The sequence below is a fragment of the Seriola lalandi genome, unplaced genomic scaffold, assembly GCF_002814215.2.
Source record: "Seriola lalandi dorsalis isolate HSWRI2012SDOR001 ecotype SW California unplaced genomic scaffold, Sedor1 jcf7180002054824, whole genome shotgun sequence".
In the NCBI taxonomy this organism is placed as follows: domain Eukaryota; kingdom Metazoa; phylum Chordata; class Actinopteri; order Carangiformes; family Carangidae; genus Seriola; species Seriola lalandi.
This window is the reverse complement of record NW_019525377.1, coordinates 817,312-842,807: the sequence shown is the minus strand read 5'-3', so window position 1 is coordinate 842,807 and position 25,496 is coordinate 817,312.

Genomic DNA, 25,496 nt, shown 5'->3' with positions numbered 1-25,496 from the left:
AACTTTAAAAGATAAAAACACTCATCCTAACTTTCTACTTTATTACCACATTCATTGTGTTGCACATTTCATTTTCCCCCATGACAACAGTGAAGTGCAGTTTGAAGGGCGAGGTTGGTCATCCCACATCACATTTGATTGGATGTTTTTATGTAAATACCCTCGAGTGCCGGATGAGTCATCAAAAACATTTTGATGTTTTGCAGGAAGTGGAAAGAGAAGTAGTTTGAAGTAAGAATAACTATTTTCATTTACATGTATTACACCTGGTTATCACTGCTGCCTCACAGAGAGCCCGATGATGTCCAGGGTGTACCCCACCCTCGCCCACTGAAGGCTGAGATTGGCTCCAGCCCCCCCACGGCCCTATAAGGATAAGTGGTTTGGATAATGGACGGATGGATGTATTTCACATGTAACGAGAGAATTGAAGTATTATTATTATATAGTATTATTAGAACTTGACAACTCTTTTTATTTCACTATATCTTTAAATATACAACCCTCTTTTTAAACTCAACCGTCTGCATCGTTGTGATCTTTGCGAATGTTCTACTGGCTGTTTTTCTCTCTACTATTGACAGTTGAGAGCAGAGCTATCGATTCACATATGACCCACTTTACGCTTATCCTCCTATGGGTCTCTGTGTGAATTGGATAGTCAATCCAATATCCAATATCAAAATAGAAAACTGTAAAGGCACCCGAGAAGCATTAGAGTCGCATTGATTTCAGCAATTTCAGCAGATGCGGTCATAATTCGTATCGTGCTGTTGTAGCATTTGTCAGATCATTACAACCAGTGAATTATCTACATGGGTGAGGGCACAGCGTGAGCGGGGGGCCCCAATAAATTCATCCATAAATGCAATTTGTAGTCCAGCTGGGGACTCAAAAAAACAGGGGAGGACAGGAAGAAAACCAACCCACAGCTTCCTTATTTTACACGAGTCGACCACTGATCTCCATATTCTTATGTTCAATGAAAGATTAGTCAGTAAAACAATGGCATCATTGCTTCACAGACAAATAGAGAAAGAATAATTAGAATAAAGAATAATAAAACAAGAATCTATTGTGGTTAAATTGCAATTGTTGCCACATAAGCAGCATTTATACATTCAGTCATTTGTGAAGCCTTTTACACCAAACATCAGCATCCTCTCATCAAAGACGAGGTCTCTGGGTGTAAAACAGTGCGCTCCTTGTGCGTAGGAATACAGTAGTCCAGCGGTTTAAAAAATGTAGTGCTAAAGGAAAGTGCTGTTTTCAAGGGAACATAAACCACTGAAATCATACATGAAGCTACATTTAAATGGATATTGGATTGTTTCGTGGGCGTTTTTAAAAATCTCTAAAGCATGTTTTTTTTCTCTCTCTCTGCCACTCTGCCGGGTGCTGCCGGTCGGCTTTTCTAACTGGGAAAGCGCTGAACGGAATCTACCGTAACGACTACTCATGAGGACCTCACCCCCCCCACATCAAATAACCCAAACTACCCCTTTACGACAGTTTACTTAACTGTGGGCCATTTGTATTCAGGCTACAGCTTCTTGAGAGTCCAGCCGTGAGGGAACAGACCTAAACTCTATAGTACGGGAAGAATGCGGACACAATGAAGAGAACATTAACTTTCTTTCTTTTAAATTTTTGGCATTTTATTTAGGGTTTATTGTAGTCTGGGTTATTTGCAGAATAAGCTTTGTTCCAAACTAAGAAAAAGTTGCGAATGTTGGTTTTATCGTGGAGCAGATAAGCTCATACATGGAGGGTATTGTGCATTTTATGACTAAAAAATTAAACGTTCTCCAGTGTTTCTATAAACCATTAAGTTTATTTTTTCAGATGTAAAATGACCTCAGGGACAAGGGAGAAGGTGAAAAAATTTCTGGCTGTCAAATTTCAATTATAGGAATAAAAGCAGTATACCTCAATTACGTTTTGTTTTTACACTCATAGAATTCACAGTGCACTTTAATGAAGTAACAAAAGACAAAAGGGAAGATTTAAAGCGTTAGATTTGACTGAGCAATGTTGTTGTTTTACATCCCTTAACAAAGCAATTGGTGACATTATAAGTTCAGTATGGTAATTTGTGTCCTTTCTAAGCAAAGCAGTCTCCTGAGCACGAGCAAAGGGCAGTGCACTTGAGGGCAGCCATTTTGCATGTACAGTGTGTGGTATACCCTTTCTTACAGCCGCAATGTACAAGTTCGTAGCAGCTCACACTAATGGTTCATATTTTATTCAACTCTGGATAAACAGGGATGTAATCTGAAACTAGTCTGAGTTTCGGAGGCAGACAACTGCGAGGCGGTAATTCTACTTCCTCTGGCGTCACCGGCAGGTCAACATTTGTGGTTTTTAATAAACTGTCATCTAAATTTGGTACAGACATTTATGTTCCCCTCAGGATGAACGTTAATAACTTTGGTGAACCCTGATTTTTCACCCTGTACCATCGTCATGTCAGGATTTCAATTTGTACAGCTTCATAGAGCCTTGGTGCATTTTCTGCTTGATTTCCTCCGTTTTAGCTAAAGAAATTTGATCTTGTGACATTTCGTAACCACCCTTTAAGAGACTACTGTACACCAGTTAGCTCTTGTTTTATGAATCTGATGGAAGCACAGTGTGTGTTTGTATAGATGTGGCCCTGGAACAGGTGTGCATGTGCATGTGCATGTGCATGTAATCATCTTGTTTCATGTGTGTATGTCTACTTGGCTGTGTGTGTTTAACCATCTGTTAATTGTGCAAATGCACCTGTCTGTGTGTGTGTGTGTGTGTGTGTGTGTGTGTGTGTGTGTGTGTGTGTGTTTATGTGTGTGTGTGTGTGTGTTCTTGTATCTGGGTGTATCCAGATGTTTCTTACTCTGCATGTGCATAAAGAAACCAATCGGCCCCCATCAGTGTTCAGAGAGTCGAACAGGAAGTTAGAGATGATGTGAAGGAGGATGTTTTTCTCTATGAATAATTCACCTGCCATTTTATTCCTTACCATAAGTTTCTCCGGGCACGTACTGGGTAGAACCTACATGTCTAGAACAGCCTTGTGATTTAAGGTCACTCTGCTTACACCCTGTCCTTTTTCATCACTTTTGATGATGCACAACCTCACTTTTATATGCTATTGATTTCCTTTCCTGAAAGCTAACTGATGCCTGCATGGCAGTATGTCACCAGTTTCTTTCAGTTCAGGAACTGTAATGATCTTGAGGGCTCAGCATGAGCTCGTCTGCGGCCGTGTGCATACTGCTAGCAACCATTCATGTGTACATAACTCCTGCGCTTGTCCAGGTGGGAGTCTGAGCTGCACTGTAAGACCGGAGTGTGCAGACATAAAAGCCATCTTGAAAGTCAATGTAACACCTGATGAAACTGGATTTCTTACTGTGTGATGCTGGTTGTTTAGTGCTGCAGAACCTGGACAAGAAGATGAGTGTTTTTCACAATGATTGTTTGGATGATGAGACTCTGTTAACACAAAAATCTTCATGTGTGTTTTACACTTTTTCTACACTGGACGTTGAGAGTGTTGAAGCAAAACTTACATTGTGTTCCCTAAGCAAATTAATATTCCTGCCAGCTAATTACAACAGTTGGTCGTACAAGCTGGAGCCAGTAATCAAAAGGGAGCCTTGTACCATTGACTTAACTATGGACTGTGAGGTTTCAAATTTGGAAAGACATCAACTTGGTCTGAGGCCGGGTACAAATACTGCTTTGCAGTGGTTTGTGGCTGCTTGTGTAAGAGTACAAAAACCAGTGAGTGGGGAACAATTATGATTACTTGCTGTCCTTGAGACTTAGAAGTACGGATGTCATGATTTTATACAGACTGCGCGGTGATGACTGTAGCCTGCTAACGTCGAGAGCACTCGAGAACACAAGCTAACATTAACCATTGTGAACGTTGTGTGTGGAGCGTTGTCACAACAGATGTCAGCTGTCACAGTTCACAAGATTATAACGGACACATTTCAGGACGTGACCATGTTGACGACATGTTAATATAAAGTTGACAACTGAAACTCACTCACCCCGAATTCTGTGGTTGTGTGGCTTCTGGTCGTCTATAACTTGTATATAATACAAAATATCTGCTGCCATTCAACGTGTTCTTATTATTGTTTAGTTTGCCTGCTTTCTTCTTCTCCCCGGGTTTGATGTCAGACACTTGTAGTTTTATTACACTGCTCTTGTCAGTCCTGGAAGAATCACATCTTTTGTACCTACGTCATATACAGCACCAAAGGTACCGAGTCACATTTTCAGAATTTTGGCGTCGACTTGGTACCAAAGTATCAGTTGTCCTGACATCACTACTTAGATACAGGATGATACAGTTAACCTGTCTTTAACAATTATCTGATTTTAAGATGTCAAAAATGATTAAACAAATTGTTTTTCTAATGTTTTTCTCTAAGGAGCCCGTAGAGTTGCTGGCAACGCGAGGTATTAAATGTAAGAGTGTTTTATTTACAGTACACTGGTGAATCCAAGTGAGTGGGTAATCTTGTGTTTCCAGTTTAATCTCATGACTGCACTGTTGTCTCACTGTGACTCTTGATAAATACAGACACAATGATGGAAAAGCTTGTTTATATTAGCTTACTGTCTCAGTAACATGATGGCACAGCAGTATTTTCCTTTGATACTGGAGGGTTTTGATGATAGCAGCTCTGAGACTACTGATAATGAGGAATTATGTTTTTTTTGTTTGTCTTTTTTTTGCCATTTATGAATCGGATGATTTAAAAGCAGAGCTGGAGCATGAGAATAACGACGCTAGCTCAGACTGCCTGACTGGGTTTGAGCTGATAGAAAAGGCACCGGTAACTCAAACAACCACTCGTTACAGCCGAGGTATTCTCAAGAGCATCTCTGAACGCACAACACGTCGAAACCTTGAAGCAGATGGGCAACAGCAGCAGAAGACCACACCGGGTGCCACTCCTGTCCGCTCAGAACAGGAAACTGAAGCTACATTTTGCACGGGCTCACCGAAATTGGACAATAGAAGACAGATAGAAGAAAAGCGTCGCCTGGTCTGATGAGTCTCGGTTTCTGCTGATGGTAGGGTGAGAATTTGGCGACTTGTTTTATGGCTCAGTTTCTGAATACAGGCTGTGTGCGTTTCTCTATGCACTGAGCGCTTTGATACTGTCGTAGTAATTATATTAACCTAGACCTGCTTTATAATCAAACAACACATGAACATCTTACTTTATACAATATGGGACCTTAACCTTTTTTGAAGTTTGTCCTACTTCTTGTATGGATGTAACAAGACAGAGAATTAAGTTTCTGACCATCTTCTTTATCAGTAGAACATACTGTATCTGTCTGACTGCTCTGTGAGCTTATCCCCTTTTCTAAGAGATTTTTATAATTCAACTAGAGGTTGAAAACTTTTCAAAAGGGCCTTGAAACATGTTCACTCATGTAGTTCTTGCAGATTTTTCAGAAGATTTTGACTTTGAAGATCCCACTTCTCCAGCTCATATCAAAAGAAGCTCCACTGGGATCCAGATCCAGGAACCGACCAAGTGTCACTGTGAACCGAGTTGGTTTTTGAGGGGTTTCTTGCCAACCGGCTTGAGCAGGTCTTGACTGTCTCACCTGGTCGCTCAGCTTATCAACGCTGCATTTTTGCCTCCAGGGCTGCAGCTATGTGGATGTTCTTGCTTCATCTCACCAAGCTGGTTCACTCTCCAAATTGCAGAGCGGAAATTCAGGAGTCAAGGTCTGTTTACTGATAGTTCTTGGTCAAACAAACGTATCACTGTACAATTAAACTGTAGCTATAGCCCGAGGACACAACACGGGAGAAAGCGATGAAAAAGACTGAGCATGTGTGTTGTGTGTGTTCGCCTCTTTCCACACTTCCTGTCTCTCTGTCTACCTCTCCTCTTTCATGGCTGCTCATCCTGCTGTTGTGGCATCACAGCTTGAATCCTCCACTTCCTCTCCTTTTCTCTTTCTTCCTCAAAGCCTGGGAAAGATCGATAAGCCAGTACACACACACAGCTCGATGAGCAGGCCTAAGAAGTGTCTTTCGGGAAACTTTAAGGGGTAGCTGGCTTGCCGCCGGGTACCTGCCATTCCATAATTCCAGGAGGGAATTAAGGAGACATGGTAGGGATAAGGTACGACCACATTGCTGTTCATCCAGCTCAGCAGTTTCTTTGAAATTTAAATCTATTTTTAGCTCGAGGATGTAGTCAAGGCAGTTCAGAGGCAAATGAGAATGATAAAACATTACCAGATGAATCATGAATCACATCTACCGCACTCTGCACTGTTACATTCTGCCACACCGAAGAGAGAGTGTAATAATTAAAAAAATAAACAAATAAATAATAAATAATTGTTGTTATCAAAAAACTAATGAGTATAATTGTAGGAGTGGTTGTTCAGCAGGTTCACGGTGGCTTGTGTCTGTCAGGTACATTAGACAGATATATGTGTTTTCCACAACAAAGGTCAATTACCTAATTAAAAATTCTTAAAGCACTTATAAGTGATTTTATGCAAATAGTGTATCAGGTCACTGTGTCAGTGTGACAATGTGAAAAGTGTTGCTCGAAGTGATGAACCTTAGACTAGACTATAAGTCTAAACCTACTATAAGACTTTCTTCTGTGGAAAGTAGCTAAGGTTTGTCCAAAAAGCAGCTACATTTATTGCTAGGTGCTTTATTGACAAAAAATAAGTCACTAAAGATCTGATAAGTTGGTGAATGTAGTGACAAAGGTCCTAACTTAGCAACAATGCCTGTAAACGCCCTCCTGATGATCTGATACAAACTGTTCGTGTCAAATCCCTTTAAACGAGCAGCAGCCAATGGGGAAACTCCAACACCTGGCTGGAGGACGAATGGTGTAACTTCATCACGCAGTCAGTCAGTCAGCGACAGACATTCACATACATAGGGCTGGCCCCGCTGCTGCCGGTCCACTACATGTTTAACACCAAACCAATATAATAAATATATAATAACTAATTAAAAGCCAGTGTAAAGTAAATGAAAAGCCAATCTATGAAATAAGGGTTTCATGGTGATTTAAGAGAGGACACTGGACACAGAGGCTGCTTGTCTAATTTACAGTGGAAGGCACTTCAGAGAGTTTAAGACCCTTGACCTGCAAACTGGACAGTCAACAACAGTCACCACGAGCTGCTACTACAAGTTATAATAGTCCAACTGGCTGGAAACAAAGACATGAAGAAGGAGTTTTGTATCGTGAACTAAAAGAAAAGGTCTAATCCTAAAATTGCATCTGAGCTGACAGATGGCTTCTTTGATATGAGCAGAAAAGTTTAAGTCATAATCAAATAATCAAAAACCAGCCACTAGACTTCTAGCCTCTTGTGCACAATCTGCTTTTTGTATTCCCCGTGTCTTTATCCAGCCAACATCAGCCAATTCGATTTGAGAAAGTTGTCAGGCATCCAGGACTTCTTATCTGCCAAGGAGGGTGTGGGCGACACGGAGATCTGATGGATTTACGGAAACTTCAGACTTTCAGAAGTTCAACATCTGATGCTTTCATATTTGAACTGGCTGGTTTCAGAAAAAAAAAGTTGGATGCTTTGCTCTTCTTCTCTGCAGCTCCTTTCTCTCTCTCTCTCTCTCTCTCTCTCATTAAGTATTTTGGATCTTGCACTTCACACCTTCTCTCTCTTCCTGTGGCAGCCGGCCACAATGAGCAACTGAAGCAAAACCTGTTTTTTTCTTCTTCTTTGTCTAATTACTAAGGGACGTATTTTTCTTGAATACAAGGACCTATCTGTTCTACCACTGTAATCCCTTTAGGACACACATACTCGTGCACGCACACACACACATACACACACACACACACACACACACACACACACACACACACACACACACCTCATACCTGTTAGAAAGATTAACGTTGAGCTAGGTTAAGCTAGCCAGCTACAGTGTTTGTAGATCTATGGCTTTTGAGAGCGTGTGTGTGCGCAGCAGCAAGTTCTACAGCCAGCAGAACAGACCACAGTGCTGCTCAGCAGGTGGTTCCTAACAGGCTCAGGTTCCTTCTTTGTCCTTCATGCTCTCCTCTTACTTTCACACAAATGCTTTGTTGTTACTGTAGTTCCTAAAAACTCTTGAAAGATACAGATCGTTAGCAGGAAATCCAAAAGGAGACTCTGTTAACATTACTCTCTTGCAGCAGTTATAGCATATAGCAGATGTACAGCAGAGATTCTATGCTGAATATATATATACTATATATTAGGAGTTAGTAACCGTGCCTCCTGCTCTGGTTTTCAAAGTAGGAGGCGGGCCTCAACAGGGGGGCTCCAAAATGTTATTACATTAGTTATCAAAAGGAGATTTGCTTTAGTCTCAGGTTATGTCAAACAGCAGTAGTGGGATATCTTTGCTCAACTGTTGAGTGTCTGTTGCATCACATAACATAATCATCATCCCACAGGCATCTGGAAATTGAGTGAAACAAAGCAAGTAAACTAAGGTGGGGTGAGGTTTGTCCGACAGGAAGCTCAAAGTCTCAGACTTTGAAAACCCCTGTTCTAAGATGATTGGACAGGATGTGAGTCAGCTGTGATCAGTATTTGATCAAATCTATCATTTTATTAGTCAATTCTCTAATATTATTATTGGTATTACAAAGGGTTGGGTGATATGACTTCATTCAACATGTTGATTATTTCAAACTTTTACCTTGATTCAAATGAATGAATGATTACTTTTGCCACACGGTTTCTTTTTAGGTGGAAGCTGCGGCTCAGTGTTTGTGCTAGAATCATCCATATCGCAGCTCAGCAGTTTCTTTGAAATTTAAATCTATTTTTAGCTCGAGGATGTAGTCAAGGCAGTTAAGAGGCAAATGAGAATGATAAAACATTACCAGATGAATCATGAATCACATCTACCGCACTCTGCACTGTTACATTCTGCCACACCGAAGAGAGAGTGTAATAATTAAAAAAATAAACAAATAAATAATAAATAATTGTTGTTATCAAAAAACTAATGAGTATAATTGTAGGAGTGGTTATGAGAAAAACATTTATTCTGATTATATTGCATTTCTTTAAGGGACAGCACAGAAGAATTAACTACCATTGAGGAAAATACTGTATTTTATCTCACAGTACTTTATGTGACCTGCTCCCAGTCACTCCTTTTTTTCTCCTTCTTCTCTCACTCTCTGAGCTCCACTCATTTATCCCTGGAAATGTCCTCGACTCAAAGGAGAAAATATAAAAGGAAAAAAAACTATGAAGATTTCTGATCATAAAGTTAAGATGTAAAAAAGATTAAATGCATATCTTATTCTCTTACATCTGCTCCTGGCACCTCTGCTCTCCTTCCCTCCTCTTTTCTTCACTCCTTCCTTGTCAACACATTTTCATCTCTTGTCCTTCTTCCTCCTTCTACCGCAACTTTTCACATCTCATTTCCTATTATTCGCTCTTTCATTCTTTTCCTCACTTTCTCTTTCACTCCTCCAGATCTTCTCAGATCCAGACTTCAGCTTCTGTCCTGTTCTCACAAGTTATCTACTCCTCTCCTCCTTATTTCTATCCTCTCATTCCCTTATGTTTTTCACACTTTTCTCACTCCCTTCTTCATCATTTCGCCCTCCTTCCTCTCCTGCTCCACAGGTTTCTCTTGTCCTCTCCTCTTTGCTCTCTCACTCATTTTCCCTCTTGGCTTGCGCACCAAAAATGACATCATCACCTCAAGCTGTTGGACCGACCTATAGATGGCAATATTTCCCCAGTAATAGCTCCATTGAGTTGCCAGTCCAGTCAGAGAGACTGAGTTGGAATGACACAAAGTTAAAGTATATAACATAATAAATCTAAAAGACTCAGGGCTTTAGGGAAAACATCAGGGGCCTGATTTATAAAACAGTGTTTAGGATCCATACTTAAAACACTTCAATCATTCACCATAAACAGCCAATGCAAATCCCTCATGAATTTCCAAGATTAAACAAAGTGGTCAGACATGGAGGTGGACGCCGTTTAACGCTGTCAGAGTATGGACGATGCACACAGGCACCGAAGCTCACCTCTTGGTTTTTGGTTAAGCATTTATAGGCTATAGACATGTTCATAGCTGATGAAACCACACACTAAATAACTAAAATATAAATATATCTAGGTGTTTCTTCACTCATTGTCACAGCTGATTATGAAAGCAGGTGGCGTCAGGTGACATGGCTGGAGAAGCAGCCTTGTGATGTCTCCCTCACGCTCTGTGCATCTGACAGCACAGTCATGTTCACTGCAGCTGTTTTACACACAAAAACTATATGAAATCTAAAATGCACATTATGAATATATTATTAAAAACTACTGAAGCTCTGTTCTGAAATTATTTTATGCTATTTGATGTTATCTTGTATTTATACAACCAAACTGATGATAATTTAATCATAGCTTCACAACATGGTCGAGGTGTAAAGGACTCTATATTCATACTAATGTTGGGGAAAGGTAGAAGCCAGACATTCCTGAATCCTGCCACATCCTGCCACATCCTGCCACATCCTGGCATCACCCAGCAGCTGTGGTGGCTCCACAACTGACCACAAGTGTCAGTAGCTACAGTCGGGCCCCCTGCTGTGCTCCGGGGATGGGGAATGTGATGGTGAGGCAGCACTGATGAAATACTGAGTACAATTTGATTTAAGATTTGAGTTGGGTTATTACTTTTATAAGAGGTGCTTACGGAATAATTATGGCTCACGAGCATAAGCGCAATTATTGACACTTGCAGACATTAAAAGTTGTGTAACTTAGTTAAACTGCAGCAGCGAGACTCTCCGAAGTCCACAGGCAGCAGAAATCAGGAGTGATATCCACAGGCTAACAAGCACAAAGTCAACTATTTGACTCTGGCACATGAATGATTCCAGCGAATGATCACAGATGATGGTATTCTTCAGCACAGGCTCTGCAGCTCAGCATGAGCTGAAGGTCCTGAGGGCAGTGAGTCTGTACAATAGCAGCTGAGTACAGTCAAGTTTGTACAGGTTTGTGTTGGTTTGAAGTACTGAATGGTATCAGTTGACTTTGTCACACAGTATTCGGGTGAGTTTGTACGACTATTTAATGCTTTGTTGTAATGCTTTCTTTTATGTGAGCTGCAGTTAGTTAACATATAACAGACGAGCAGGCGGGAAAAGGTGAATACTTTTGTCAGTGTTGAATATGACATGTGGCTATTTCCAGTGTAAAATCAATTTGTATCGAACTCAGGGAAATCCATTTGAAAAGATTTGTTTGTTCTTTTTTTTTTTTGGTCAAGGATGGGTTTGGATACTACAGAAAGAACAACGACCAAGACCATTTATTAAACCAACACACAACCATTCAGCCAATACTATTCACGTATAACAAGCACAAGGCATAAATGATAAATCCTTCCAAGGTTGGTAGGTCTATGTACGGATGTGTGTGTGCGTGTGTGTGTGTGTGTGTGTGTGTGTGTGTGTGTGTGTGAGAGAGAAAGAGAGAGAGAGATAGAGAAGCAAGAGGTGCATATCTGCAGGAAGGAAAGGGAATGTGAGCGAGACAAAGGATTATGAGCACAGAGCGAAGAGCTGACACAAAGGTTACTGCCCCATGACGGGCCGTACCAGTCAACCTTTTAAAGGTGCAGTGGGATTTACGAGTGGAAACACTTAGGAGTTTAGTGTTTGGCAGAGCAGCTGAGTGCAGGTCAACACCCCTCGTGTAGTTCTGAATAACATCTGGCAGGTTAAACCTTAATGCTTTCAGATATCCACAGCTCCAAGTACTGCAGACAAAAACTTGTTGTGATGATGCTGTCTGTAGTGTGGTCGAGGGCGTCAAATAACGATTTGGAAAAATCTTAACCGTAACAGAAGAGCTAAAATGATCAGAGTGCACATAACCAAGGGCGTAGGTTTGGTATCAACATTGGTGGGGAAGAGTTGCTACCTTGGTAGTAGTTAAATAAATAAAAATAACATTTAAGAGCACTGCACTGGTAAAGTGGTCTGCATTGATCAATGAATCAATGAAAGTCAGTCTAAAAGTACCCGTTGTACACAGACGCCTCACACTGCATTAAAAGTTTCTTCCTCAGTTCATTAAATTCCTGCAGCTCTGCTTGAAGGCAGCCGGAAACACATTTTGACAAAACTGCAGCCTCCGATTTGAAAAGTGACCACACCAACGCGTTGTGTCATTATACACCATCCTCCTGCTATACACAATAACCCCACACTCCTCTGCACACAGACCGTTGGTTACCACTCAGCGTTGTGCCTGTTGTGTGGGAGACATCGCATTACTCGAGCTCATTAATTCTTCTCTCCAACTTTCTTTCTAGTTTTTTCAGCGATTCACATCTTATTCTTAATATGCCATACATTCATGCGTCACATTTTGCAATATGACGTGACACTTTAAAGTTAAAGCTGGGTTAGGCACAAATCTAGAAACACAGCCACCCCCCTTACGGTCATATGCACACGCTTGATACATGCACATGAGCATCACAGGTGCAGCCTTTGGCTACAGTGAGCAGACGGCTAACTAGAAGCAAACTATTAGCAACATTAAACATAGCCAACCAACCACTGCAATACATTTAGATATTACAGGACAATGAAAACTACAGTAAGTTCTCACCACCTCTGAAACGCTTCATCGATACTGACACGTGTCCATCTGAAGGAATGTGCACACGCATCTGCATTTGATGAACAGCCAATAGGAACTCTCTCTCTCTAAAAAGACCTGAGTCAAGAGGAGGTGCAGATGTCTAGTTTGCTCTCAGACCACTTGAATTACACTTGAATATGATGGCAGGTGATTATCAAATTTTTTTTCCCCCACTGACGCTAAAAAAAACTGTCTAGAGCGAATTGAGACTGCAAAAGATTTGGATCAATGCAATGATTATTTCTATCGTCATGAGTTAACTGTCAAAAAACAATAACAACAACAACAACAACACAACTCTATTGCCCCTCTAAAACAGAAGATAGCCTAATAAAACAATAAAGGGTTAGCTCCATGGTTTAACTCCCAAACTCGCATTCAAGCAAAGGATATGTCATTCCACCAATTGTAAGAATCCTGCTTAGTCTCATTGGACCGCCGGCCCATCCACGGGCCCATTAGAAGGTTCTGAACATGTTCTGACAGGGTAAAAGCTTAAACGTTTGTCAATATAGACAAGCTGTACCTTGTTAGATCGGCTAGAGTCTTTAGAATTCAAATATTCAGTTCATTTTGCGCTAAACATAAGCGCATAAATATGCTTTATTAATATCTACCAGCTTCATGTACCAGCAGAGCGTGGTGATTGCCTACCGTTTAGACGTGTAGAACTCGGATTCTCTCTCCGTTCCTCCATTATTTGTATTCCTTTAGTCTGTAACGGTCCACAGGTCACAAAAATCAAAAGGGATCCTTATAAAAGTATTCCAGGTTGTGAATATCATCCTGAGAAGTCCAAAGTAGACGGTATCTGCTGCTCTTCCCTCACTTCTCCTGCTGTTCTCCCTCTTTCCGGCTCGTTCTGCAGCTGTTAGCGACTCTGCTATTGTTTTTAGCTTTCTGGCTACAAAATGGAGGCTTCCCTGTAAAGATCCAATCAGATTTCACTTCAAGGAGGTCAGGGAAGATGGTAATCCAGGGAGTGTAATCAAGACTAAGATGTAATGACGTGTCCTCTCTGTCAGAAAAAAAAAAAAAATTTTCACAGCTTTTCTGAACGATACGCTTGTAGATAGACGTCTCCCCTGACCAATCAAAGCAAACTAGAGGGGGGCGGACACTTTAGAGGCAGAGCCAATAGGGTTTGAGGTCTGGAAAAACAGCCGAGAGCAGGGATCAGCTCTGTTTTGAATGGTCCCAAAAGGTTTCAAAATGCTACATCATGTTTCTTATTTCATATTAAAGAGTTAAAGCACAGTTCTGCTAGTTTTCCTTTTAGATAGGTTTATGGGCGCCAGTGAAAAAATTAACTATAAAGGCCTACTAAACTAAATTATTAGGCATAGATGCCTTGAAGCTTCAAAGAGCACTTTTTGACAAGATGTAGAAGTATTTTGGAGCTTTTCATTGTTCCTGTATAAGGTATATCCTGTTGATAGTTTTGTAATATTACTTTTTTTTTACAGGCAAGGACTGAAAAATACAACAAAAAAAAATACCATGTATGAGCTAATGTAGTTTATGTTGGGTTGTAGTCACATGCAAAACAAGTACATTTTCAGAAACTAAAATATCTTACCTTTCAAATGAGGTCTCATAAATGCATTTTGGCCTTACAGTTCTTCTGTTAGGCTATAAGCTTAATACATTTACATATGCAAATGGTATCAAATTAGGTTTAAAACAGGTATGCTCAAAATAAATAGTAAGTCCCTCTGTAATGCCAGAGCAGCCTATTACTCATCATTAATAGCAGAAAATAAAAACAGCCCTTTTTTTCACGACTTTGGTCAGACGGACAGAGCCATAGCTGTATTGATCCATGTGTTCCTACAGCTCCTACAGCTGTGGTTGGGAATGCTATAGGTGTAAGTAGATAATTATGTGAAGTAACCCTAACCCCTAACCCCAGGCCTGATCCTCCTTCAACCAACTCCCTAATCAGGAAGTTTGGCTACTGTGTCATAGAAATCGAAATAGAATTGTTTCTTTTTTTTTTTTTTAAAAGTCAGAAATATCCTGCTTGCAATATAAAGAGCACACTTGTAATTCAATACGTGCTGACGCCATGAAATCAACCAGGGAGCAACTGAATCCAGGGGACAAATTTAGGAAAGAAACAATGCAAATGTATGTGCAGTATATTTTTCATATACAGTATGTCTAACTGATATACTAAAGTTCAATCAGGTAGACAGTCTCTCGCTCTCTCTCCCCACTTCTAATCTGCTGACTATATGTGTTTTTTAAGTGAACTACTCAGACTTCTCCACAATCAATCATGTCATTGCTGTCAATCATTTAAACTGTTCTCTTCTCTTCTGCTGTCATTTCAGTGTGTTTCACTCTGACCCAGCTACGTCCCCACCCCCCCTTCAAATATGATGACATCACGATAGAGTCTAATCACCAAAGACTCTCACATCTCATTTTTCTTCTTGTACATGCCCATGGCAATAAAAGTTTTAGTTGTTCACTCAGAATGAACTCTCTCCTGATTGAAATATATATGTGGGTGTTGGTTGTTCAGTGCCAACACAGGAAGCACTGTGAGATACATGTAATGAGGCAGTAGGGACACCCAGCAAGCCCAATCTTAAGAGGACCACAATATAGTCTTTCAATTACCTTAACCATGTTATAGTTGCCATACGCAACATGCAAATGAATATTGGTATTAAAAAGTCAGTCGTCAATATTGAAGTTGTCAATAGGGCAGGAGAATATGGATTCTTTCCCGGTCTGCCTGTTTCTGCCTCTAATTGAATCAATTCTACGTTAGCAGTCAACAGCATTTTGAATCATCCAAGGTGGTAATAATAATAATACTACAGCACTTTGAAGCTGTTTTTAAGTTGACTATTAATTTACATTCAACAAACATGAGCACAAATTCCGATCTAATTTTTCTCAGACAAGCAACAACTCCGTCTCTTACAGGTCTTTAACGGTGAAAGCCAAAGACTCTAATTCATTACAGCTCAATGTGTGTGTCTATACAAGTCATGCCCAAAACGATGAACACAAACACACAGCTCAAATGAAAGGTGGATGGAGGGGCGGTAAACAGACAAACTGGGCCAGTAAAAAAAAAACTAAAAAAGACTATGGACCACCAGTCCACCGGGATTCGTCCTAGTATGTCTGATTGCCAGTTCGACTCTATCCTGGGCGAGCAGCAGCCTGGCTGTTCACACCAGAGGCACATTTCTTCTTTCGAGGTGATTCTGCTCTTCTCTAATCACATGGAGCTGATCTTTATGAAAAACCCTGATAAATGAACATGTATAAAGTAAAGGTTTTTATGTGTTGCATCACTTCCTCTGCAACAGTGAAGTCAAAGGACCATCACCCTGTGTGATGACCTGCGGAGAGGGGCTTTATATAATGTATACACTGCTTCTCTCCTGCCTGTGTGTGTGTCGGTTCATCTCTCTTGCTTTCTGTTTAGACACAACTAACAAATGAATGGAACAAATAGTTTAAATCGCTTGACATATTTATGTATGAAGCTGCCAATTGGATTTATTTATTTATAAATCAAAGGTGCCATTCCGAATCACTGTGGCCCATTTTAACTCCTGTTAATAACAATGTCCCACAGCTAGTGGGCACTGAGACGTTTAGGTTTTTTATTTTTTTTTTTTTACAAATGGCAGCCTTTCAAATTAGTGCTGTAGAAGATAATCCACTTTGTTCATGGTGACTGCAGCTTCTCTTCTTTGTACAAAGAAATACTAACTTCTGCCAACGACAGACAAATGACAACAGTACTTGGCAGACAGCCGATTGAATTGTGCCATCCTTTCATCAAGAAACACTATGGGCATGTGCATTGTAGCTGTCCCCACAGAGCAAACTCTCCATCCAAATTAAATTAAAAACACAATTTTTAATAGGGTTAAGGTTAGCTGGACAAAGTAGTTTACTGCCATGCAGATATGGTTTTGACCCAAATTACCTGTCACCACTATTTATAACACTGATGCTGTTAGTAGTAGTTTTGCAGACACAAAAATTGTTTTTGCAATAAACCTGGAAGTTGCATGTGTATGCTGATATCTTCTTTGGTTGGATTGTTTCTCTCAGTGGCATCTCTGCTCCTCCACTCAAGGCCCATTCAACTGTGTTGTTAGTACGTGTGAGACTTTCAGTCCTTTGCAAATTGTAGAGATTATTGTTGTCCTCTATCTGGAGTAGATCAGTGAGTAAGGACAGGCCAGGAGGAGGAAGAAGAGAAGGAAAACTCTTAGTGAAGAGGCATGGACTGAACACAGGTGGATTTCATCACTTTACACCAAGGAATCAAATAAATAGAGAGGACAGGATGACAAACCTGCTAGAACTAAAATTTCGCCTTTAATCCAGCAACCAGGTGGGCAGCAGTAGAATCATGATGCAACCGGCTTCATACCTGGCAGAGGAACAAGTCAAGCACAAGTAGTGGAATAGGGAAATCAACACTTCGCTGGGAGGTATTTATTTCCTGGAATGAACATGCCCATGAATTGAATTGGCTCTTTCATGCATGTGGGACGCTGTAGTGGGTGTGTTTAACCATTGCTTACATAAAGATGATACAAGGTTTGGTTGCATATTTCAAAGGATTATTTTTTCTGCATTCTATCTCAGGCTCAAAGGGAGGTTTTATGTAAATGCGGATGGATCAAGAGCTGATAGGATGTTTAAAGGGCCAGACTTCCATGTTTTGCACACAGTCTTTTACTGTACCTCACCAGGTTTTATTAATATTATGTAAAAAGCATGCATCATTTGATTGGTTTGAACATTTCACACTGAAGTAATACATTTCAGTTGTGAATATTTATCTGTGATAGCATCGGTATAATCTACTGCGAATAATCTAACAGTATAGGAGGTCTATGACTGAGAGGCGACACCGCCGGGCGACGATATCGCAGACATCGCAGACATTTGCCCAACAACACACCTTCCCTCCCAAAGTGTAATGTTACTGAGCTGCCGCAACAAATTGCTCTGCAACCTGCTATAATATAACAGGTAATTTTAATTCTCCCCAAATATAATGAGGCTGGGCTTGGGGGCCCCTTAGTGGCTGCATCTGCATAGTCCACATATAGCAAGAAACAGCTCTGACCAACTGTTCTCAGAGGGGGATTGGTTGCCAGGAGTTACATTTTCATGTGTGAAGTCTCTCTGCTCTGCTTTGACTGAGCTGCTCAAACCAAGCGGCGCCCTGCGGGGTTTTATACCTGTGGGCGCTGACACTCAGGGGACATGGTGCTCCGAGGCTTTTCTCGGGCACAGCTAGGATTCTGAAAGTTGCTTTTCTTATTGATCTCTTTTTTTCACCAATGCCTAAAGGGGTAAATGCTTTGTTTTTTTTAAGAGTTGTGCATCTCCAAAAGGTCATGACCCCACTGTGGTGATGAGGTTGATTTTTCCAGGTGTTAAGATTTCTTTGTTCCTTCCCAAAACTACAAGTCTACAGTCCATGTTGGAATAAAATCGCCCCACCCTGCATAATTTTGATATCATCTCTCTGTTAACCCTACAGGTAATAGGACTGTATATCAACATATTGCCTGTTTAAAGGGCGGCCTCCCTCAGTTCCCCTTTATCAATGACATCTTTTATTCAATATGTTTACATGCATGAACTATTATTCCGAATATGACAAGGTTGACACAAGGTTGTGTAAACAGCATATTCTGTGGTCTTTTTCCAAAGCTTGCATTTTCTGTGGGATATTGTGATATTATTGGGGTTTTAGGAGCATTGTTTGAAAATGTAAACAGCACATTCAGAATATACATCTCAGTTAGGGTTTTTACGAGTTTTTGACACACTGTCTCTTGTCTGTTTGCGGCCAGTTCTTGCATTCTACATAAAACTACTTCTGAGACATTATGACTTTTGCTTTAGAAAGATGCTATTGAAATAAACTTAATTTGCAAAATCATACCGTAATGGACTGGATGACATGTTGCTCAAGTTGGGTGGGGCCTTTCAAGACACTTGGTGAGATCGTGTAGAGGGTCCAGCTACCGGTTGACCTGCATCAAGACAGACTGACCACCCACCAGTGCACAGCTACTCCACCAGGACCAGTGAATAGGGTTCAAGGATCTCTAGACACTGCCCCGATCCCCCCATCAGCCCACCTCCAGTGACCCAGGGGATTCACCCTGCCCCTCAAGACCTGAATCTCTTCACCTTAGCCCTGTTTACCACACCGAGCCGCCACCCCGGCCATTTCCCCTTCTTCCCCTGGTGATCTAAGAGATTTTATTTTACCACTTGGGAGTGAGGGACTTTATGGAGGGGAGGTAGTGTGAGTGACATGTTTGTGGAAGCACAACTTGTGAGAAGGCTATAGAGAGCTAACAGCAGCTAACAGCAGATATAACGGGTTTGTTGTTGCCGTTGGCTACAGCTTGTGTTCAGTAATAAACTGCCAGCCAAATAGCTATTGTACAGAACTTAATTGGACTGCATCATCACAGAAAGAACAATAAAAAGTGAAAGGTCATCGCTTACTTTCTCGCTGCAACTACTAACAGTCTCAAGGTCCATTTCTAATTAGCAAACGAGGAATGAATGTTCTTAATTGAGAGGTTAGATGAAGAGTCTGCTCTGTTTGGTTAAAATGGACAGTGCATCATCTCTGTGTTTGTATCCTTGGAGCAATTAAAAGCATTACATTTCTTTTCAGCAGTTAAAATTGTATTTTAGGATAGATTAGCACACACTCTGTCAGCTTCCAGTCTAAATCAACAGCTCAGGCCCAGACATGCTGCCTAATTATTAACTGTATAATGGCACTTCACAACTCTAGTTAAGGTCATTTGGTCCAGAAAAATTATGCAAACACACAAACAAAAGATGTAAACATGAAGTATAGATAGTTATTTATGTTATACGTTATTAGTGCAAGTCAGGTGGATATTCAAAAAGAGCTGTAGTAAGGTGCAGGATTGTCTCTGGATGTTAATCATTAATTCATTCATCAGAATTAAATGTACACTGGCTTGTCAGTGATTATTGTGATCAACTACATTGACGACCTGTTCTCACATCCACTCAATTTGTAAGCATTTACACAATGTGTATAGATATGGTAAAGTACAGTGTATGTAGAGCTGCACAAACTTTGAAAGGTTAGATTAATCTGATATGTAACAGATGTGATATGCAATGTAATAAGTAAAAGTCCAGGTGAGCAGTCTGTCCTGTTACAAAAACAAGCTGTTCTGTTAGTCGCTGTACCGAGTGTTCACAGGGATGACTGCCTGTCGTGTTCCCAGTCCATTTCCTTTCAGGCCACAAATGAAGTCCACCAGAGAATCTCAGTCCATTTGTTTGGTCTGAACCAGAGATTCACAACGTCCCAATTAACTATACTAACCAGGCAAATTCATCACGGTTCATCTCAGCCAAGCCAAACAGGATAGATGTGAAACCACTGTAAAATTTATGTAGGTAACTCTTAGCTGCACTGAACCTTAGCACAGAGCAATGGTCCAGATGTGACGAAACCAGACGTTGTAGAGAATATACTTACTTTAATAGCAGAAGTACATTTGCCAGTTTTGGTTGTCATCCTATCTTGATATTTTCTGACCAAGGGTTGAATTTTTTTTCCATAAAATATCTACAGATCTGCACTGTAGAGTCACTCACACCACTCCAAACATCAACCCACAGCATCGTTGATTACCTGCCCATTAACCTTTACTATCGGGGCCTGGCCTTCAAGTCAACCTATTCAATGAACATACAGTAGGTTGTATACTGGGAAAAACTGAAGCCAGTTGCAATTGAGTTATGAATGCAATTTATAACTGTAATTTTACAGACATAACCTGTCATGGTTATAAAGTGTTTTCACACATGAGGGATAAAAATGAGTGATAACAGTGCCTGAGTCGCAGAGGTACAGCGGTTACAGCATGGAGTCAGAGCACTGATTGAGCTGTGCAGTGGATGGGTGGGTGGGGCATCCATTCAGCTCTGTAATCCAGGTCCCTTCTCTCATTACTGGATCAACAATGAAACGACATTCTGAAATGATCCTCCCAAGTGACCTTGAGCCGCCCAGCGCTTCCCCCTCCATCTGTATTCATCTGCAGTTGTGCATGAGCCTGACCAGCAGTTATTTCACAGTACATCAAAATAGCATGGGACCAAGGCATTTTCTTTTTTTATTATCCCACCACTGTGGAGTACAGAGAAGAGGAGGTGAAATGGAGATGGAATGAGAGGATGAAAGAGAGAGAGAGAGGGAGAGAGGTGGAAAGTGAATTGGGAGAGTATGAATATTGAATGCTTAATGTAATTTCCTTGTGTGCAGAAGAAGATTCATAAGGGGCCCAGCTACAAGACCACCACTCCAGCGTGACCCCTGCACCCCAACCTGCCTACCTCACATAATGAACTGATGCTATACAGTGGTTTGATAATTTGACTGTACACCTTTAATTTCTTTTCCATGTATAATCAAACCTTTTTTGCATGCACCTTTCCTGAACAGAGATTTCCATAAGGATTGCTTGTCAGGTTGCCTGTGCATTCATGAGTAGGTTGAACAGAGTGATATGTCCAGTAAAAAGCATTTATTGTGGTTGTAGGTAATATACTAGTAAGCTATGGATCCTAATGATTTGATATTGAAGCTTGGCATCTTGCAGAACTTTCCTATTAGACTGGAAACTGATGGGCTACATTCAGGGAATGTCTAACGTGAATACTAAATAGCCAAAAGAGACAGAGAGGAGATTTTTAGCCATGCTAGCTGCGTAGCATTTAGCCCTGACTTAAATATCTCAAAAACCACTCAGTGGATTGCCATACAATTTTGCACAGGCTTTCATGATGCCCAGATGATGAATCCCAATGACTTTGGTGCTCCCCTGACTTTTCGTCTGATCAATTTGAGTCATTTCAGTTTGCTTGTAACTTTGGTTTATGACTGAATACTTGCAAAAGTAATCTGAAATTCCTGTCAGCTTAAGTTGTATTTTGTGTTTAATGCAAATTAGCAAATATTAGTATGCAAACACACTAATCTGAAATGGTGAACATGGTTAACATAAATGTCAGCATGTTATCATTGTCAATGTGTACGTGTTAGAATGCTAATGTTAAAGGGGCTATTTATAAGTTTTTCTGTTGCAGAGTTAATGTTAGCATTAACAATTGTTTACTTACCAGTTTTGGCAAGAGATTGCTGCGCTACAAGACAGGAGGTCCAGTACCCGGTACCCAGTTCTTCAGAGTGGATACAACAGTGACTCGGTATCGGGAAGTGATGAGACACTCTGTCCATGCCAGAGCTAGCTGGTTAGCATGTTAACTTCAGCAAAAGAAAAGAAGTGATAGGAATAGAAGCAAAACAACAGGTTTGCTTTCCACCTCTGGAGTCAGCTCTTGGTGAATAAAGGAATGAAGTTTGATGCTGAACTCACAATTTTTCCTCTAGACTGGTAAGTAAACAGCTGTTGATGCTAACGTTGGTAGCGATAGCAAAATTGACAAAAAGCTCATTTAACACATAGCTCAAAGCACTACCATTTTAAAGTGCAGCCTTAAAGAGACACTACTATGACTGTTGACTCACCATGTTTTAACAACACAAGCACAACAACAAGCGCACAGAGGTCTTGGGTGTATGGACTGTGTGGGTGTCTCCAAGCCCCAATGCTAATTTTGACTATGTAGGTGCAGCAGCGAAAATTGCAAAAGCGGTTGAGGTGGAATATAAACTGGAGGGTGCAGTCACATTGATGGTCACATTGCTCTGAAACATCTGTGCCAGTCACAGTGACGCATGTCAACAGCAATTCTACAAAAAAAGCCTTTTCCAGGAATGTTGTTTGGATGGTACAGAGCGGCATGACCTGAGCACACAGCAAATCGAACCTGCAGCCAGAGGCAGACTTGTACAGTGATGATAAAAATAAATAATAAAAAATGTTGATGAGGCTCTTTATATGGCCACATCAATTCTACTGTATCTGACATCATGAATGGTCACATCATACTTTAAGCTGTGACACAACAGCATTTGCAGCGTAATGCTTTTCATGAATAAAACATGAAATGCTACTTTTGCTTAATAGAAAGTTGGAAAGGCAGCAATGACACACAGGATTGATGAGCAACATCTCCCACTTAAACAACAGCATGCTGAGTCATATTGGACCTGTCTGATGTAGAACTGTATTGGGTTATTTTTGAGCATCTTGGTGTCATTTGCATGTGATTTAATGAATCAGTTGTGCATAATGGCACTGCACTCTGGCGCAGCACTTCTCAAATCGTATGTGTCCTGCTGCCTTCAGATGGCTGCAGGGATTAATGAACTCAAGGAGAAAATGTTCACTAATAGCATAGAGCAGCTGTGGACAACAGACACTGTACAACTCACTCATACGTATTTATAGATAAATGTAGAATGATTTATCAACGTTCCTGCTTTAAACACATTAACGTCATTTTTTCAATGCTGATTTAAATGCCTTAACTAGCTTGGGCGTGTTCAGTTAAAATGATTAATTTACATTTTACATTTACAAGCATCATTCCATAATTGCTGTGCATTTGCTCTGTGTATTTAGCTTCCTCTTGTTGATAAACTCACAATTCTGACACTGACGTTTGTGGTGAATGTTATTTTCTCTTTGCACCAGTGAATTTTAAGGTCAGGAAATTAGCAAACTGTCCCTGCTTGCATTGGTCATTAAGCTGCCACCCAAACAGGGTCCTTAGTCAAGTTTCATACACATTGTAATTCATTCTCTTTTATGCAGCCTCTATTTTTTTTATATATATATATAATACAATATAGCTCAATGAGCTATTATGGCACATTTTGTCTCACTAGCTTTCTAACTTTCTAACTTTGCCACTGACACTACCAACTTTACTTTCATCGGTCTTCTCACGTTAAAGTATAAGCACCAAATTTTAAAGTAGGCCACTATAAGTTTTAGTATTTTTTGTAGATTTTAAAATACTTTTGATTTTGTTTGCATTTAACATCATTTAATTATTTTTCCGCACATTTAACAATTACTCTATTTTCTCAATTACTAAGTCATTTGATAAATTCTCATGTCCTGGAAATTTGTGAATCTGCAACTTCTGTAATTATAGTGTCATCTACAAACATAGATGCATTAAATTAGCTAAAGCTAAGAGTAGAATAAACAACAATGGTCAACAACATTTTTGGAGTGAGCACAGCAAACACAAACACTATAATTGTGAATTTCATTAGGTTTAGTGTTGACATTGTTTCAGGGCGATGCTTAGTCAACTCTATAGCACTTTTTGAGTTAACAGTGGTGGTGTATTGATTCATTCGACTGAGAGGTTGTAGTATTCTGGGGGCGAAGCATGAGAAATACACATTGTTTTTTCTGGAGGGAGATGAGAGCTGGTACATGTAGCTTCATCATCAGCTCAGTTTGTTCACCTGTGGGTGCAACCACCAACTGCTGTCTCACCTGCTGTTTTTGAAATGATCCACAGTAAATTATATTAATGATACGGAAATGACTCCTGTGTAGCCAGAGATCGACACAGACCCAACAGAGTCTTGTACTCGTGTATGTCCTCGTTAATTTGTCTTAACCTATTCCTCCACCAGATACAAATCAATCGGTACTGCTCAAGCATTTGTCTGTACATTTATTGACTGTGACGCACTTCAAGTCAACACCAGGATATAGGGAGGTAAAGCAGCAACTTTGCTCAACTCCAAACCAGTAACTCCAGACTTAATATTTAGCTTTAAAGTAGATATTGACTTAACACATCCCCATGACACACTGTATAATGTATAGGATGGTAAGAGGTCAGAACAAGGCCACGGCAGACTGCAGCCCTTTGGGGCTGTAAGGCTTCAATAAATAATAAGAATTCATATATTAAAGTGGTGGTTAATTTTGATGAGATATAGATAAAATGAGATAAGTAAGAAAAGAGACAGGTGGAATCTTATTGTGCATATTTTCCAAACAAGACCCAAATATTCTAATTAATGGTATTTGTACAGGAATGCACGCTGTGAAACACAGATGTATTTTTGACTCTCAGCGAGCACTCAGAAGTGTCTTCACGCACGCTTGTCTGCAAAACCCGTCTGAAGGCTCGGATGTGGGCTTTGTGCGAGTATTTCTGGCCTGCGAGGTGATAATTACAATTTACACTCCGCAGGCTGCAGCAGCGAGATATATCAGATGCATGATGGCAAACACAATACAAGTGGAGAAACCTGCTGTGTTCATACGGACGCCTGGGGGAGACAAAAGTGCATGAAAAAGTTGCGTCACAAAAATAAATCATTACACATTCTGGACTAAACAGACTAATCAACTATTTGACTATTAGAGTGAGATTTTAGCTTTTGATTTTTGATAGATGTGCAAAAAAGTTCTAAAAACACATTTTCCCTTTGCTGTTGGGTTATTGAGTGTTGAGTGATGGGTAAAAATTAAACCTACAACAAAATAAAGTCTGCTGAAAGTGAAGAGGTCTGAATACTTTCTGAATATATGCTAAATACGCAAAGCTGTAATTACGGATTCATGAAGAAACATGCAAATACCTCTGCAGGTCTATGCAGAGAAGGGTGTTATGGGTAACAGCAGGTTGCAGAGATTCACTGAAGAGTTGACACAAATCTGTGTGTCAGATAATCTGATTGGATGATCCAGCTCCAGCTATGGGGGGATGAGTTCAAAATGGAAGAGGAAAGAAAAGGAGTAGTGATTAAACATAATACTCAATACAGCATGAAAGAA